This window comes from Callithrix jacchus, chromosome 17 (assembly GCF_049354715.1).
Source record: "Callithrix jacchus isolate 240 chromosome 17, calJac240_pri, whole genome shotgun sequence".
Taxonomy (NCBI): Eukaryota; Metazoa; Chordata; class Mammalia; order Primates; family Cebidae; genus Callithrix; species Callithrix jacchus.
In genome coordinates, this window is record NC_133518.1 from 11,669,191 (window position 1) to 11,688,867 (window position 19,677).

Below are 19,677 nucleotides of genomic sequence, written 5' to 3' on the forward strand. Positions count from 1 at the left end.
CCAAAAGGAGGGCAGACATACTGGTCCTCTTGGAAACTGAATCTAAGCTTCCTGCCAGCCAGGGTAAAAGGAAAAACAAAGGGCTCTGATGGTGGCTTTTAAGCAGAAATGTATATCAGATTTATGGGGAAACTGTTTAAACACATGCATTCCTAAGAACATCTTATTTGAGATCCAGCATAGCAAGTCTATGGTGAAACCCAGTTATTCTGGGTTTCTTTGGCCCTTGGGATAGATTGCCTTCATGATGTGAATAATCTAATGCAGAATTTCTTACAGGAAGAGTTATTAGCATCTTGGGCAGGTCAGCTCTTCTGTTTGTGGGATTATCCCAACCACTGCAGAATGGAGGATTTCTTCCCCTGGCCATTTACTTTAATACATGTAGCTCTTCCTAGTCATTATGACAATTGAAAATCCTCCTACGCTTTTCCAGTGGCAAGCTGGTGGTGGGACATTCGTTTAATGAATACAGAGAAGTTAGTTATGGACTATACCCTCAGAGCTTGTAACATATTTAACATCATAGTCAAAGCATTGATAAAGATACGATTGAGATTTTGATGAAATAATAGGGAAGGGCTCCCTAATCAGGCAGACAGTGAAGGAAAGCTTCCTGTGATAGCAGAATGTAAATTATGTCTGAAAGTGTCAAAACCCACTGGGCTGACTGTTGGCCACTGAGAAAATGCATTCCAAACAGAAGATAAAGCATCAGCAAACACAGCATGGTTGGCATGGAAGATTCCATTCAGTTAGATTTCAACTGATGATGAACTATGAGCCAAGGAATGATAAATGGTAACGGTGGACAGTTCAGAGTCAGATTATAAAAGTCTTTGTATGATTGTTCTAGGGCTTCAGAAAATTGTCTGAAAAGTGTTTGAAAGTGCTGAGAGAGAGAGAGAGGAGAGAGAGAAAGAGGAAAGGGAGAGAGAGAGAGAGAGAGAGAGAGAGAGAGAGAGAGAGAGAGAGTGAGTATTGAGAGATTTTAAGCAGGGAAGTATGACGGTCAGATTGTGTTTTCAGTTTAACACTCTGGCAGCGACACAAAAGATATGTGTGAATGAAAGAAGACTAGAGCTGGAGAAAGGTGGACTTGTGAAGCAGAAGCACAGTTGGAGATGAAAGGAAGGATTAAAGACATGTTAAAAGTTGCAAGCCTTAGTAATCTTTTGTAGTAAGGCATGCACGAAATCTGAGGAATCAAGGGTGACTTATTGATTTATAACTTGTGTAAGGAGGTATATTGCTGTGCCACTCACTGAGGAAAGAAATACAGAAGTGAAAAGGACACAGGAAAAGAAACGAATTCAGCTTTGGCTACGTTGAGCTAAGGTGTCTCTGAAACGATTAAATAATCTGTCTAGGACTCAGTGGGTTGAACTAGAATGAACAATCCCACTTGGCCAACTTTGCTGTAAGGTCAACCACTAGTCCTCTGTATGATGAAGCATTGGAAACTCTCTTTAAGTATACAGGGTCTGTCCAGGATCAGATATTGTTTCTTCATTGGATATTATTTCTGAATTTCTGGAAATACATATTCATGTTAACATTTGCTAGACACATTCTGTGCCATACACTCTTTTACCTGACTGCATATATTGACAAATGCAATTCTCACAGTAACCCTATGAGAAAGGTTATTTTAGTATCTATTCCCATCTTAAATATGGGAAAACAGAAGCATAGAGGAACTAAGTCCCTTCTCATTTCTACTGAGTCGCAAAGCTATTAACAAGAAATCATGCTTTGACCCAAGTAGACTGCAGAGGGTGGACCGCAGTATAGCAACTCACATGCGTGGTAGACCTTCTACTGATCCTAACAATTAAGTCTCCCAAATAATTTTTCTGTCAGATGAAAAGAAATCAACACTGAAAATTTCTAATACTCTTGACACAGTGGTCCTTGCTTGTGCTCCTTTGGATATGGACACTAGAAGGTTGTCTATAGATTTCTCTTCATAAATTGTCTTACTTCTAATTCCAAAAAATGAAAGTATTTTTTTGAAACCGTAGGTAATTTTAAACTTTAGAGTTAAACAGACTTAGACTTGAATTTTGGCTCTGCAACCTCTAAGCTATTGGGTAAGCTGCCAAAACCTCTCAAAGCAATACGTCATATCTTTAGGTGGATGCTGTCTCCCATTTAGGATGATTGTGAGAATGACAAGGGGAAGTGCATTGGAAATTTTCAACATGTACCAGAAAAGCTTTATGATAAGGTTGTTTTGCAGAACACCACGAAACTCCAGCCTTATTTGTTTTTTCTGTTTTTTTTTTTTTTTTTTTTTTTTACACACAGTGGTGAATACTAAAAATGTAAGTAAATATCGCACACCATAGCTGGCCAGACAAGCTCCACAAGCTCCAGAGCAAATAAGTAGGTATTAAATCTTCAAGGAACAGAAGAACAATAAAGTTGAAAAGCATATGTAGTAAACAAATAATTCACTATGTTTTTCTTTTTGTCTAGGCGGCTTGGTGCCTTTAGCACCTTCTGCTTTACTGACTACACTAGGCTTTCAGAGAACTTCTGCAGAATTCCCATCAAATTCCCTGGCTAGAATGTTATATCCCTGGATCCTGTTCCTCTTGGCTACTCCCTGTTGTAACCTGCCTGCTGAGTATACCTGGACTGAGCTCTTAGAGGTGCATTGCTTGACACTGTCTGGCTTTGCACCAGGATGTCTTCTTTAAAACTTCCTTTGGCTTCATGGTTTGGATACTAAAGGCCAAGCAAGTCCAACTCCGATTCACTTTGATCTATCAAACCTGATGCCACATATTTGTTAGATTTTATGGTATATAAAAAGGCCACACGCTGAGCAGCTTAAAAACAATAGAAATCTATTTTTCATATTTCTAGAGCCTGAGAAATGTGAGATTAAAGCACCGGCAAATTTGTGTCTGGTGAGGGTCCACCTTCTGGTTCCTGGATGTTATCTTCTAGCTGTTTCCTCACATAGCAGAAGGAGTGAAAGAGGTCTCTGGGGTATCTTTAGTAAGGGCATTAATCCCTTTTATGAGGACTTAACCCTCTAACCAACTTACTCCCAAAGGTTTTACTTCTAAGACTATCACCTTGAGAGTTAGCATTTCAATATGAGTTTGGGGAGGGGCAGACACAAATATCCAAACCATAGCAGTTGCTCCTTAAAAAAAGTTCTGTCCTGGAAAATTTTTATATATGCTCAGAAGAAAAAACAGTAAGTTTGCCCATTTTTTTTTCATACTGATAGTGATAACAATAGCTACTAATAACCAGATGCTTTCTATATGTCATTTAAACATCAAAATAAATTTGTAACAATATATATTACACACAACATTCAGAAGATGCGACTGAAGCTCAAAGCTGTGGCTAGTCTAAATCCATGCAGTTATTCAGTGTCAAAGTCAGAGTTTAATCCCATGTCTATCTGGTAACTACTCAGCAGCTGTTTCTGCAATGCCTGTCTACTTACATAAAGAAGCTCCACTCCAAGATAATTAACTGGAGTTAGGATCTTGAACGGACTATATCTTCCCCTACTAGACCTAGCACAGAAGAAATTACCCTAAATCTTTTCAGAACAGTAAATGAGCTTTCTTCATTTTTATATCCCTAGGCCCTTGTACACAGTTGGCCTCATGGTGATCAATGAAAATTTGTTGAATGGGTGACTGAATTATCAGAACTCGAGAATGAATATGGTAAACCTAGAATCCCCTCAGGGGCGTGTGTGTGTGTGTGTGTGTGTGTGTGTGTGTCCCAACTCACAATCAAATCACATTTATTGAGGCTTCATTTTCACTATCTGTCACCGACAATAGGTAAAAATATTATCTATGGACCAAACCAAAGAGTTAAGCATTTTGCAGCTAGAATATACCAAGATAAAAAATGGCAGCCCGCAAAATCACTTTCTACACAAACATACCAAGTTTCTATCATTCAAACTGCAGTTATATTTTAAAACTGCCACAAAGATAAATACTGGCTCATATTCCCATGATCTAAAACTATAAATCAAAGAGTCCTCGAAGACTTTAGGCAAGTGGGCAGAATCCTTCCTCAGGCTTCAAAGTTATTTGCTGGGTTCTGCTTTTCATTTTTGTTCATGTTCATTTAAATTCATGTAAGAATGTGTGCCTGGTGGCTAACTCTGCATATACAGCCATCAGACTGATGTCTGGTGCACTTACTCAAATGATAAAGGCATCAAAAGAAGGGCATCAGTTGGGGAAGAGAGACAGCACATTTCAAAATGTGCGAATAAGGTCAATGCAAATTCTGTGTTTCAAATGGCATTCTCTGAATAATTTTGTTAAAGTATCTGTAAAGCAAAAATAATTTAGAAATTGTATTTGCTTTGTGTGTATGACTAAATGAGCCACTATTACTATATGTTCTTAAAACATGTATCAATAATAATTACCCTCAGCCTCTTAATCACTCAAGGCACATTACTATACTGGGTAATTGCAGCTTTGAAACGCCATTGTATGTTTTCAGTGGGATCGTGTTCAGCAGTCTTGGTTTGTGGAAACTTCTCTTCACTCCATCATTGCATTGATGTAATTGCATTAATGGATATTCTCTCATGAAACCCAAGGAATACTCAGGATTCTTCATTCCTTGAGGTAGAGTTCCTATATATTACATTTCCAAAGCAGCTTAATATTATCATATTTCTTAATATTATCATATTTCTTAATATTATCATATTTCTTAATATTATCATATTTCTTAATATTATCATATTTCATAGTTGAGACATTACTTTGTAAAACACTTAAAATTTTATTCTGTTTTAATTATTTCCAGCTTGAATAACATATATTACTCTACGCATGGCTAGGTATTTATGAGTTGGAATAAGTTAATCAGTTAATTAATATTTTATATTCACTTACAAAACTAGAAATGCAATGTTTAATTACTCAGTAAAGCTCATCTTTAAGTAAATCAAATCAGAAGATAAACCTATTTATCATTGTTATTAGAAAAATTACACAAATAAATCGTAAAGCACAACAGATTAGAAAAGTCTAATTTAGATAAAAGGAACTATTGCTAGAATATGATTTCTGTTAGAATGAAGTTACAGGAAAAGTTTAGTGAACATTTAAATTTTCAGGAGACCATATATCTTGGGATTCAGAGCAAAGTAGTAGATTTTTTGGCTTTAGAAGAAACATATGTGAATTTATTTTTTACTCAAATATTGATCAATTGACATACATGTTGGTGAACCAAATAGACACATTTACACATCTAATTTCAGTTTAAAGGGAAGCAGCAGAGAAGAAATGGTGAAATAGTTAATTTCAATAATTTTACATACACATTTATATATAATGAAAGACATGTATACATAAAACAAACATCCTAGCAGCATTGCCCAGGGACATTTATATTGTTACTTCTCTAATAAAGTTATTGTCTTGAGGAAATAGCCAAATAAATAGACAAAAAAAAACCCACACACAAATTATCTTTCTCCATTCAAACTGAAGATACACATTTCTATTCACCAAGAAGACAAACAGATATGGAGATCTAGAAATGTATTCCTGATTAATATTGTCTCCTATGGTTATAGTGAGGTTTTCAAGACTTCATTTTATTTTATGTTTTAAATAAACTTTATGCCCAGTGTTCCATTATTGGAACGCTAAGCATGTGGGAGTTAGTTATATCCCACTGCTCAAGGTCATCACCAAGGTCTGATTGCAAAAATTCAAAAAAATGCAACCTCAGGCATAAATGGGTTAAGATACAATTTTCATATTATAAAATCCACTAGTTTTAAGGTATATATTTCAATGAGTTTCAAAAACATATATATGCCCCTGTAACCACCATCAAAATCAAAGTATGAAACATTTCCATCATCCCCCACCAAAATTTTTTTATGTCCATTTTCTGTTAATCCCCCAACTGCCACTTGTAGGGAACCACTGATCTACTTTCTCTCTCCCTAGGTTAGATTTGCTTTTTCTAAATTTTCATATAAATGGTATTATAAAGTATGTATTCTTTGGGATTAGTCTCATTTTCATTCATATTCCATTGTATGAATATCCACAAATTGTTTATTCATTCACTCATTGAGAGACATTTAGATTGTTTCCAGTATGGGACATTTATGAATAAGCTGCTATGTTTTCAATTTTCTTGGATAAAAACCTAAGACTAGAAATTATAGGTTATACAGTAGGTTTAGTTTTAAAATTGCCAAACTGTTTTACAAAGAAGTTGTATTGTTTTACATTTCATCAGCAATGTTTTAGAGTTCCAGTTACTCACATTCTTATCAGACAACATTTTAATGCTAATAATTCAATAGATTTGTAGTGATGTCTGATTATGCTCTTTATTTGTGTCTCCCTGACAATTAATAATATTAAGTATTTCTTCACAGACTAGTCATCTGTATAATTAGTTTGCTTAAATAATCTTTTCACTGTTATTTTTTTTTGTCTTCTTACAGTTGTAATCTAGATATCAGTCCTTTGTTAGAGTCATGTATTGAGAATATTTTCTCCCAGTCTGTGGCTTTGTGTTTTTTTTTTTGTTTTTTGTTTGTTTATTTTTTGAGACAAGATCTCTCTATGTTGTCCAGACAGGACTCCTGGGCTCAAGTGATCCTCCTGCCTTAGCCTCCTGAGTAGCTGGAACTACAGGGACAGCCACTCCATCCCACCTTCTTTTTACTCTCTTAAGGTTGTCATTTGAAAACCGAAATCCTACATTCTTATAAAATTTTCTTTTTCTTTTTCGGGGGGAAGTGGGAGGCTATATATGTACTGAGAAAATCTTATAAAGGTTTTTTCATGTGTTTTCTGCTAGAATATTCTTAATTTTACTATTTCCTTTTAATGCTAAGATCTGTTTTGTTAATTTTTTAATATAATATTTCAGGGTCAAAGTTCTCTCTTTTCAGCACCTGTTGAATATAAACTTAGAATATGAATGCATGTCAATTTCTGGGGGCTATCCATTGACATCTATACTAGTACTACACTGCAGCTCTATAGAAGCCTTCAAATCAGGTGGTGAAAATATTCCAAATTTAAATTTATTTTAAATGTAATATATACTTATGTGGACCTTAATAGAATGTCTGCTTGATTCTTAAAATCTAAAATTTCACAGAGCTATTTATAGGTTTTAAATTAATATTTAAAAGAAAGATGCCAAAAGTGTTCATTTTCTTGCTATTGTACAGCAAAAATATTACAAATTCAATATTTAAGATGATAGCTGACATTCTTACATAAACCATACAAAAGAATTATTTAAATTACAATTTAGAAAAGGTCACAAATATATTAATCCCTAAACAGATCAAGATTTACCAGGTTTTTCAGCTTTTCTTATTTTACCGTGCTTGCTTTCAGAAGACCTATAAATCATCAGTTTTGTCTCTTTTGACCTCCTACGTAGCCTGTTTTTACCAAAATGAAATAGAAGAAAGCTTCCTGGAAGACATCCAGAGTTCAAATGTTTGATGAGAACAGCGTCAGTAGCTGATTTAGTTTGGCAAACACAGAGCTCAGCATTCCACTCAACATCCCACAATAATGCAAGTATGCTACCAAGACTACTATCTAGGTTACATTCAGGACTCATATGAACGTATTTAACTACCACATCCATGGGAACTGACAACGCAGAATGGATTCTAAGCAACTGGCTAAGGAAGGCTGCAGTATGTCAGCTGAGTAACCACTTGCATGTTAATCTACAGAAACACCCTTGACTAAGGAGCGGCAAGAAAAGCGGTGGCTGAAAGGATGGTTAGATAATTGGACTCATGACAAATAGACAGATGATAGATGAATTGAAGAATCATGCAGCTCTTCCTTAAATGCTTGATTTGAGGTATTATGATAGATACTTTGTGTCAGCTTGACTGGGCTATGGGGTACCTAGATATTTCATTAAACACTATTCTGGGTATGTCTGTAAGAGTGCTTTCCCATGAGATTGAGATTAACATTTGTAATGGGAAACTGAGTAAAGGAGATTGTTCTCACTAATGTGTGTGGGCCTTATCCAATCAACTGAAGGCCTGAATTGAACAAAGATGTTACCACTCCTGAGCAAGAGAGAATTCTTCCTGCTTTACTGCTTTAAAACTGGGACATGACATTTTTCCTGTCTTTGTATTTGAAGTAAATATTGGCTTTTCCTGGGCCTCAAGTCTGCTGAGCTTTGGACTGGACATACCCCATTAGTTATTCTGGTCTCAGGCCTTTGGACTAGGACTGGGACTGCATCATTGGCTCTCCTGGGTCTCTGGCTTGACAACCTGTTCTGCAGATCTTGGGACTTAGCCTCTAGAATTGCCTGGGTCAATTTCTTAAGTCTCTCTCTCTCTCTCTCTCTCCTTTCCCCTAGTCTCTCTGTCTCTCTGTCTCTCTCTCTCTGTGTGTGTGTGTGTGTGTGTGTGTGTGTGAACTCTAAGCCTATTAGTTCTATTTCTCTGAAGAGCCCTGACTAATACAAGTAAAGATATTCTAGCTGAGAAAAAAAAAAAGAATCATAAGCAGAAAATGTAATTACTACAGCTGTTATGAAAATCTTGATTACATCTAAATTTAAAAATCTCACTCTGTTTGTCAACTTTGTGTAAGTAGAAAACATATAAGACATGTCTGGGTGTGGTGGCAGGTGCTTGTAATCCCAGCTACTTGGGAGTCTGAGGCAGGAAAATCACTTGAACCCAGGAGGCAGAGGTTGCAGTGAGCTGAGATCACGCCATTGCACTCTAGCCTGGGAGATGGAGTGAGACCATGTCTCAGGAAAAAGAAAAAAAAAGAAAGAAAAGAAAAGAAAACATGTAGACAAGTCTAAATACTAATGAGTTAAACATTAAAATTGGTTAATTCTGTCTGATATATCATAAGATATTATATGATACTATAAACACAATGTTAATATTGAAAGAAACAAATAGAGAGTTGACTGTGTAATTCTATCAATAAATATTGGTAGCATTTTTTTGGGAAAATTTTAGGAACATGGAACAAGTTGCTCTTTTTTAAAAAATCACCTTGCAATAATGTAGAAAGGTTGATTCAACCCATATTTTCTAAGAATGTACTCTGTCCTACACAGTGTGCTAGGCACTGAAGATTCAAAGGCAAATGTATCCACTTCATTTCTCATGAATCTGTCATTGCCTCCCTGTCCATCTCACAAGATGGAGACTTGCAATACCAGATATGGTAGGACTTTCTGGATAAGATTTTAGCTGTATCTGTAATAATAAACTTGGAAAAGCATAGCATTGTGGGTAAGAGCACACACTCTAGAGTCAGCAGGGGTTTGACATCTGTGCCAGTACTACACTACAACTCCCACAGTCTCCATCTGTGTAACCTGGGCTAGTTATGTAACCTCTCTGTGTTTTGGTTTCCCTTAAAGTAAAGCTCACTGTACCTCCTTCAATGGATTTTTATGAGTTAACATATTGAAAACTATTTATACCAGTGCATAGTGTATGCACCTTAAAATGTTTACAATTTTCATTGTTTGGGAGTAGCTAAAGGCTTTCTGTTGCTGGGTAAATATATGTTAATTATATCATTTTTGCACATTGCTGGATATGTGAAATGTTTATTCATTTTTATATAAAAATTCAAGAATCATTAAGTACTGTTTATAAAAACCAAACCATAAAGCTTATTTCAATCAATATTTAAAATAATATATAGCATTTTCATGGGGAAATAGTTTACACTACTAAAAGAAATGAAGAAACGTAAGGATACTATATGGAATAAGATAGCATTGTTGTTGTTTTATTTTGTTTGAGATTAGGTCTCAGTCTGCTGCCCAGGCTGTACTGTAATCTCACTGCAGCCTCAAACTTCTGGGCTCCAGGGATCCTCCCACTCCACCTCAGCCCCATCCCCGTACCCCTTCTCTCCTGTTCCACCCTTGGACTACAGGAGCAGGCCACTGTGCCTTGCTAATTTCTTTTTATAGAGATAGAGTCTCACTATGTTGTCCAGCTGGTCTCAAACTCTTCAAGTGATCTCCCACTGTGGCCTCCCAAAGGGCTGAGATTACAGGCATGAGCTTCCCAATCCAGCCTAGATAACATTGCTAATATGGTAATTTTAGATGTAATAAGTTTTAAAATTAATTTTCCAATGTTTCTTAAAGTGCAGACAAACAATTTAGAGAAATAAGAAGACTGGCAGTATAAAATATAAAACAGATATTACAAAGCCATAAAATGAAAGTTATGGCATTATTACAGAAACAATAAGAAAACAGAATAAAATCGACTCTCCAGAAGTAGATCCATAGGTGTTACAGAGGAATTCTACAAACACAGTTGAAATAACAAATTTAGTAAATATTGTTGAAAAGCACTATTTTGGATCTTAGAGATTTGAAGCTTTTTAAAGCTCCAGGTCTGATGAGTCTCTGCTATAAAATCCTTTCTCAGTTTCTGGGTAAATGTCAAGGCCTTAAATAGGTGCCTATGCTAATATCCCGGTTGACACTACAACCTTGAAGTTACAGCTTTTGGCCAGTCGTGGCCCATCAAGGCTCAGGAAGAGGATGCATAGTTAGTCTCCTTGCCAGCCTCTTCCTTCTCCTTTTCCCATTGCTAATCAGAGAAAGGTGTCACAAGCCTTTATTTTCCCTCTGATCTGAATAAATCTATCTTACTGCCACAGCATTTTCCACCATTCAAGTCTAATGCTTTTATCATTTAATGTGGCAACCTGTATAACTAAAATGCTTTTAATAAAATTATTATTTTCTTCTAATCTCAACAGATAAAGTGCATTTTCCCATTACCTTTCATAAACCTACTTGTTTTCCTATAACCTCAGCTGGTATTTGCTTTCTGAATAAAAATTCAACAACCTTTGAACAAGTTTCTACAACATATTTTGAAAAATGTAAAATTACAAATATGTATTTTTTACACTTACTTCACTTTGACATAATATATTCTGGATAATATATCCTATGAACACATAGCACTTATTCTCTCAACCAAATTCACTGTCTTTGAGGGTAGAAATAACTGGAGTGCCTAATATATTAATATATGTTAGTGATTTAATATAAGTATTTTTCATGTTACATATGATAATGTTAATGCTTTGCATATTAAATACACAAACAATGAATAATATTTAAAATATATAGATAGCACGATTTATAAAATATGACAAAGTAATGTAACTGCTTTCAGTGTAATGCTTATACACTTGAAGATGCAAATGCCAATCTTAAAAAAATGAAAAACAAAGTTGGGGGCAAAGCACAAGTAGATCAAAGAAAATTACATTATTTTTATTTTTTTAATTTCCTATCTACAAACCACCACATGACTGAGTCACACTAACAGATCAAATACGAATTGATGTAGACTACCTCTTCATCTTGGAAGGTCTCAAGCTGTTCCTTTAAGTAGCCACTTAAATGTTTCTTAGTTAAAAATGAGAACATAATCAACAATATCACAGTATGTTTTTACTTTAAACAGGATTTTAAACTGTTACCTTGGGCCTCTCTCAGAACCTGTGCTAATAGACTTTGCTTTTTTCATTTTCTAGAAAAAAATTAAGAATTAAAAATCTAGAAAACAGAAATATTTCTAATAATGAAGAAACTGTTGTGGCAACTGTAATTATCTATAAAGGTAGACATAATATGGGAGGTAAAGTATCCCATAGAAGCTAGAGTTAATGGAGTTACCTTTACACGATGGTTTTAAGGTTATACTTTCTCTTTTGATGCACCGACTGCAAGGAACACTGGGCACTTTGTATTATAAACTTGGAGTTAGACTGGCAGTCAGCCATGAAGATGTTTCATCTTCAGCCAGGCCTTTTTTATAGTATTCACTCATCTAAGACCAGAGACCAAATGTAGGAGAATTCCTCTGTTCTCAAGTGCAAGGACAAATGAGTTAGTTCCCAGTCACACATTACAAAAACAGGTGCTGTCATTATTCTAATTTAGTTATTTAATTTAATTATTATTTTATTTCTTTTTCTATTTGTTGAGAAACATTGTTAATTCTGTAACATAGAATAATCTGATTCTTCATATCTGCCAACAATAGGCCCTGCTATATGAATGTGAATTCTGTAAGTTTTGAAATTTTAAGAGATAAAGAAAACAAATTGTTGGATTGAGAAGCTAAGTAAGATCTCAGTATTTTAAAAACTAGGCCTCACACAAATAATCCTGTCTTCACCTAAGCCATACATTAAGTCCTGCATTTAAGAAATATGAGACTATTATTTTCCTTTTCCAAATGGAAGACAGAATATAATAGTATAAGAAAATAAAATATTTCGAAGTACCCCAAGTATTTAGTTTCCTGGTGATGAATGTTTCATTACAGCATCTTTTGTCTGTATCAAACTTCTAGAAGGAGGACCAAGAAAGGCAGCTGAAGCCATCCTTATGTTTACATTCTGTAACACACGTATGCACACCAGCACAAAAGCACATTTAAAGCAAGACTAAAACAAAGAACCATAGTGTAAAGGGAGAAAAAATCATCCTTTGCTGTAGTCTTTTAAATTTCCAGGGCATTCCACTTCTATTTACTTAGAGTTGTGTTTCTTCTTCAAACTACACTAATGTTGTTGGGAAGAAACCCATTTAATTTCAGGATAGACATGAGTGTTTTTTTTTTTTTTTTTTTTTGATAATGGGACTGTGAAGTTTTAAGAGTGCAAGGATAAATTCAGATTGTTTTTGTTCCTGCTTATAAAAATGGAATAGACTATTTTGTCCTTTCTTCTTTCTTTAATGTGTTTCCTTGAGGCATAATGAATATGAGTCCTTCCTTGAGGAAGATTACTATGTTTGGTGTAGAGATAAACCTCTCTAGTGATTAAGCTCATCTCCAGATTTTACAATGCAGAACGATTTTCAATGTGGCTGTCAAATAACCACGGGATATATAACAGCATACTTCTGGAATCAACTCAGGGGTCTCTCAGGAGATGCACAGGAACCTGATACCAGGTGCAAACCCTTGTCCCTTGAGACATAAGAAAAGTTACTGCTTTGCTGTATGGAATGTGAAGCTTTACCATAACTTTGTGTGAAATTCATGTTACTTCAACTGCAGATAATTCTGTTAATTTGTACAGAATGATAAATTATTTCTTTTTGTAACGTTGGTACAGAAAGCTCATTATGTTGGTAGGATTGTTTAGTTTCCCCAACCGGAGGAAGAAAACTCCCACAAAATGAGTTCCAAATGCATGTCAGACCTGTCTAATAGAACAAAATCTTTTTGTAAAGAACATTGAAAAACATTGTTAATTTCACAAATTCTATTATTTTAGTCTAAATAACAGCAAATACAATGTGCATCTTGCAGGCAGAAAATGTAAACTGCAGTCAGTCACATTTTATTTGTGATCCATGCTTCCTTGTACTTCCTGTCTGCCTGGGCACTTGGAAAACAGAAGAAGAAAAGAGATGACTATGCAGTCTTTAGCATATTGTAAGCTTAATCTTAAAACATTAATGCACAACCCAAATGCCCATCAATGACAGATTGGACAAAGAAAATGTGGCACATATACACCATGGAATACTATGCAGCCATGAAAAAGGATGAGTTTACATCCTTTGCAGACACATGGATGAAGCTGGAAACCATGATTCCCAGCAAACTAACACAAGAACAGAAAACCAAACACCTCATGTTCTCATTCATAGGTGGGAGTTGAACAATGAGAACACATAGACACAGGGAGGGAGACATCACACACTGGGGCTTGTCAGGGGGAGCAGTCAGGGCAAAGGATAACATTGGGAGAAATAACCTAATGTAGATGACAGGTTGATGGGTGCAGCAAACCACCATGGCACATGTGTACCCATGTAACAAACCTGCATGTTCTGCACCTGTACCCCAGAACTTAAAGTAAAATAAAATAAAACATATTGAACACATGAAAAAAATATTAATGCACATAGATATTGAGTACATCTGAATACTCGGAAGAGTATTATCAAATTTTAGAAACAACTTGAGTCCATTTCCTTAGATAACTATCAATGCTGGAACAAATACTGTGTCTATTATACTATGTGGTCCTGATATTTTCAGAGTTAAAAGTTTTGTTACTGTTCATTCTCACTGCTGTTTATAATACTCCCAACAAGGAGCATTTCTGCTATTGAACAAATCCCAAATAGTTATAGGATTAAAAAAAAAAGTAAGGTAATTACCAAAACAGATGTAGTACCTGTATGCTTCATTCTTGAAAGGAGATTAAAAAAAAAAAAAAAAAGTTGAGTGGTAAAATCCAAGGACATGGAGATGGAAACTTAAACGAATCAAGATTGCAGAGCTGCAGAATGCTCCCTGCCCACTCCATCTACTGAAATTTCTCCTTAATTTAAGTGCTACTGAGTTGTTGAATAAATGTAATAAACATTGCCCAAACTTTCCTGATAAAAACTGTTCATGCTTCTGGTGATCCTAAGGTAGCCAGGTCTTCCAGTGAGTTTATTGTGGGGCAGGTGACGGGTAGATAAGTGAGAATTAGTTCATTTTTATTCAGATGATGTTTCTTTTACTCCCTCCCTCTTCCTCTTTCTCCTTAAGGCATTTAAGAAAATTTAAAGGCTGTCATTATGGTTTTAAAATTCTGAAAGCAGCTGATGTCACAGGCTTTTCCAGTGATAGAAAACACCTACATAGCTGTAGTCTGTTAAGTGTTCTTTAAAGCCGACTAAGAATTGACAACTTTCTCTGACCAGCTTTATCAAGTAACAGAACAGTAAAGGATAATTGCCTAGTAACCCCACTCATGCTATAATCATCATATATTGATTTGGGTTAATTGTAGAAACATAAGTCAGGTTTTAGGGCTTTCTAACTAGTGAAGTATAGAAAAAAAAACTGTTTCAGTCTTTTCATTTATGTATTCATTTGTAAAACATTACATTTTTACTATCTGTTAGTATTTATTATATTATAAAATAATTCAATCATAAAATATTTTAAGGGAAATTTTAGGTAACTAATCATCCCTTAATTTTGGTGGAGTATAAAACATGATCCCCGTATTAATTCATCTTGTAGAGATGCAAGTGTTGTGTGTGAAATAACAACAAAATGTGACAACTGAATTTTAAATAAAAGATCCAAGTCAGCTTAAATAGTTAGGGAAGCCTTTATAAGAGAAGTGAATCTTAAAATAACCCATAAAGAATTTTGCTAAGTGAAAGAGAAGAGGTTAAGCATTCCAGATGGAAAATAAGACAGAAAATACTTGGAAAACAAGAGTAGAAAAATACTCTTTGTATAAACAAAACTGAAATATTTGCATGAATAAATGAAGACTTCTTGAAGGAATCTGAAAACTCAAATTATAGAAAAAACATTATTCACACACATTATTTAATATATTTATGTGAAGTCCAGTGATGTTGGAGTCTTCTAAAGCATATAGGTTTTCAACTTGAAAACAACTCACTGGTAGAGATACACAAAAGAGTTTTAGCATGTCTATACACTGCCTTATTGAAAATCAGTTTTAATATTTTTTTAAAGGTGAGGTTTATCAGATTGATCAATACATTTGGATAAAGTGATAAACTTGTAAAAACATACACATTGCAAAGGCATTTTAGCCTATTATCTAAAGGACTAATATGAAAAAGTGAGAGAGTGAATTGCCTACTTCAAGAATCTTATACAAGGAAAATATTACTAAAAGAGGGAATTAAACCTTAACTTGCCATAAAAACTTTTAATAATTTTCTACGGAAAGTAACACAAAAATATGTACCACATAAGCTTCTTTAAAATTGGTTTATAAATCTTGGATTATGGACAGAAGATAGCCTTAGAAAAGAAGTTCTAAAATAACTAAATTTGTTGAGTTAATTTAAAGAAAATAAGTAAGAATTACCTATTCATTAATAAACAAATAAATATAATAACATTTAAAGTTAGAATTATTTTAGAATTATATAAATTCTGAAGAAAATCAAAATTGTGTTTCACTGTATCTGAATGTTAATGTGCACATCAATGACCTGGAGAACTTAATGAAACCCAGATTCTGATGGCAGAAGGTTGTTGTGGGCCCAGAGCTCTAGCATTTCTTAATAGATCACACAGGATGCAGATGCTGCTGGCATATGGACAGCATTTTGAGAAGCAAGGATTTATTTAATGATTTTCTCAAAGGGGAGGTTGGCATTTACTGAGTATGTCAAAAGTATATAATTTTCTTCATGGTTTAACTAATATTTTATATTAAGGATATCTGCTTTTAGAATGGAAAATAATATGGAACCTAGTCAAGTTTGAAAAAAATTACAAATTTCTCTATGTTTTAGGTATCTATATTTTTAATTATAATGGAGAGAATTTTTCTTCATCAATGTAAAGAAAACAGATTAAAATTGCTTATTTTCATTTAAACCTATATGGTGACGTAGCATCAGGATAAATAAATTATATAATGGTCAACAAAGTAGAAAAAAAAAATGATGCAAAGTCCCTGTGTGGTGGAGGACAGACATCTATTCATTGTTTCAGCAAACATTTATGAAGGGCCTGCTCTGTACTTTCTTAAGCTTTGATTATACCACAGCTTGTTTATGTGATAGAATGTGTTTAACCATATCAGGAACAGGAATGACAAAGTTGAGTCTCTTAAACACATGTTATTTTTCCATCTCGTAGGAAGATTCTTAAGCAAGTGATCATAATTAGTGGTAACAATATGTCCTTCAAGTAGCATGTCCAATAGCTTTCACTGAAACACAATAATCTGCCTAATCTTATTCTCTGATTATCTCCTAGCAGGGTGCAATAGAATTTTTTTCCAAACACAGTTTACTATGAATGTATAATGCAATTGAGGAGGTTAATCATAAACTAACAACATTAAGCCTTTTTTATGAGTATATTAATTTATTCACACAATCTTTAATGGTTTTATAGATTTTGGTAAGGGAACAGGGGCAACAAACTGCCTTCACCTTGCTCTTTTCTTTCTTTATGGTAGAGAAGGATGAGGGGAAGGGTCATCACCTGCAATAAACCACCTGCCCCATGCTCCTTCCTAAGGTCCAAGGGCTGCTGCTCAGGGCCCACCGAAGAGATCCCCATTGTGATATTGAATTATATGTGTCAACTTCACTGGGCCACGGGATGCCCAGACATTTCACCAATATTTTTCTGGGTGTTTCTGTGATGAGATTAACATTTGGATCAGTAGCCTGAGTACAGCAGATTCATGTGAATGGGCCTCACGCAATTGGCTGAAGACCTGAATGGAACAAAAAGACTGAGACAACAGGAACTCCACCTGTCTGACTCCCTGTGAACTGGGACATTGGATTTTTCTTGCTTTTGGACTTGAACTGAAATATCAGCACTTCCTGGATCTCAAGCCTGCTGGCGTTCAGGCTGGAACTCACACCATCGGCTCTCCTGATTCTCAGACCCAGAATGAAGTTGCACCATCCGTTCTTCCTGTTCTGTGGCTTGTCAACTACAGACCTTGGGATTTCTCAGCCTCCATAATCATGTGAGATGTGAGCTGATTTCTTTTTTTTTTTAAGAGAGAAAGAGAGAGAAAGAAAGAAAAAGAAAGAAAGAAAGAGGAATGAAGAAGAAAAAAAAGAGGAAGAGGAGGAGGAAGAAAGAACAGGAGTGTTGCTTAATTGCCCAAGCTAGAATGCAGTCTAAAAATGGGTATTGAAAACCTCCCTCATACCATCAATCATGCTTAATAATGGCCAACCAATATTTCATTTAAACCTGTGAGTAGGTGTGATGTGGTACTGATAAGAGTGCATATCTTGTGTGTTTAAAGTGGAGAGTTCTATAAATGTTTATTAAGTTTACTTGTTCCGGATCTGAGTTCAAGTCCTGGATATCCTTGTTAATTTTCTGTCTCATTGATCTATCTAATATTGATGTTGAAATCTCCCACTACTACTGTGTGGGAGTCCAAGTCTCTTTACAAGTCTTATGTATTCTGTATTGGGTGGGTGCACATCCAGGATCATCAGCTCTTCTTGTTGTGTTGATCCTTTAACCATTATGTCCTCTTTTGATCTTCTTTGCTTTAAAATCCATTCCATCAGAGGCGAGAATTGCAACCTCTACTTTTTATTTATTTATTTATTTTTTGGTTGACAAATCTTTCTCCATCCCTTTGTTTTGACTCTTTATGTTTCCTTGCATGTAAGATGGATCTGGATGCAGCATACCGATGGGTTTTGGCTATACCTTTTGATTGGGGGATTTAGTCAATTTAAATTTAAGATTATTGCTATTTGATGTTAGCTGGCTATTTTGCCCATTAGTTAATATAAATTCTTCATTATGTTGATACTCTTTGTTTTTTGGTATATTTTTAGAAAGGCTAATACTGGTTGTTCCTTTCTATGGGTAATGCTTCTTTCAGAAGCTCTTGTAAAGCAGGCCTGGTGGTAATGAAATCTCTGAGTACTTGCTTATTCACAAAATATTTTATTTTTCCTTCAATTGTAAAGCTTAGCTTGGCTGGATGTGAAATTCTGGGTTGAAAGTTCTTTTCTTTAAGGATGTTAAATATCAGAGCCCACTCTCTTCTGGCTTGTAGGGTTTCTGCTGAGAGATCTACTGTGAGTCTGATAGGCTTCCCTTTGTGGGTAACCTGACTTTTCTCTCTGGCTGCCCTTAGTTTCTTCTCTTTCATTTCAACCCTGGTGAATCTAACGATTATGTGCCTTGGGGTTGCTCTTCTTGAGGAATGTCTTTGTGGTGTTCTCTGTCTTACCTGGGGTTGAATATTGTCCTGCCTTGCTAGGTTAGGAAAGTTTTCCTGAATAATATCCTGAAGAGTATTTTCCAGCTTGGATTCATTCTCTTCATCACATTCAGGTATACTTAACAAACGTAGATTAGGTCTTTTCACAAGATCCTGCATTTCTTGGAGACTTTGTTTATTCCTTTGTATCTTTTTTACTCTATTCTTGTCTTCTCATTTTATTTCATTAAGTTGGTCTTCAGCCTCTGATATCCTTTATTCTTCTTGATCAATTCAGCTGTTAAAACTTGTGCATACTTCATGAAGTTCTCGTGTTGTATTTTTCAACTCTGTTAATTCATTTATATTCCTCTCTATATTATCTATTCTTGCTAGCATTTCATCAAACCTTTTTTCAAAGTTCTTAGTTTCTTTGCCTTGGGTTAGAACAAGTTCCTTCAACTCCCAGAAGTTTCTTATCATCCACCTTCTGAAGCCTGCCTCTGTTAATGGAACACAGTCTTTCTCCATTAGGCCTTGTTCCCTTGCTGATGAGGAACTGTAATCCCCTGTAGAGGGAGAGGCATTCTAATTTTGGTATTCTCAGCCTTTTTAGGCTGGTTTCTTCCCTTCATTATAAATTTATCCATCTGTCATGTTTGTAATTACTGCCTTTCTAATTAGGTTTCTGAGTGGATGTCCAATTTATTGATTCACCAGTGCCAGAATCTGAGCAACCCACTGTGCCGGCTAAAACAGTAGCGTTAAGATTGGTGGTGCTGGGCTGGGTGCAGCGGCTCACGCCTGTAATCCCAGCACTTTGGGAGGGTGAGGCAGGTGGATCACGAGGTCAAGAGATCGAGACCATCCTGGTCAACATGGTGAAACCCCACCTCTACTAAAAATATAA

General features: G+C 35.3%; 1 protein-coding gene across 14 annotated transcripts in view; it reads right to left on the reverse strand.

The window, feature by feature from the left end:
- NAALADL2 (N-acetylated alpha-linked acidic dipeptidase like 2) overlaps positions 1 to 19,677 on the reverse strand; it is a 1,449,120-nt gene that overhangs the window by 524,129 nt on the left and 905,314 nt on the right. The window lies entirely within an intron of this gene.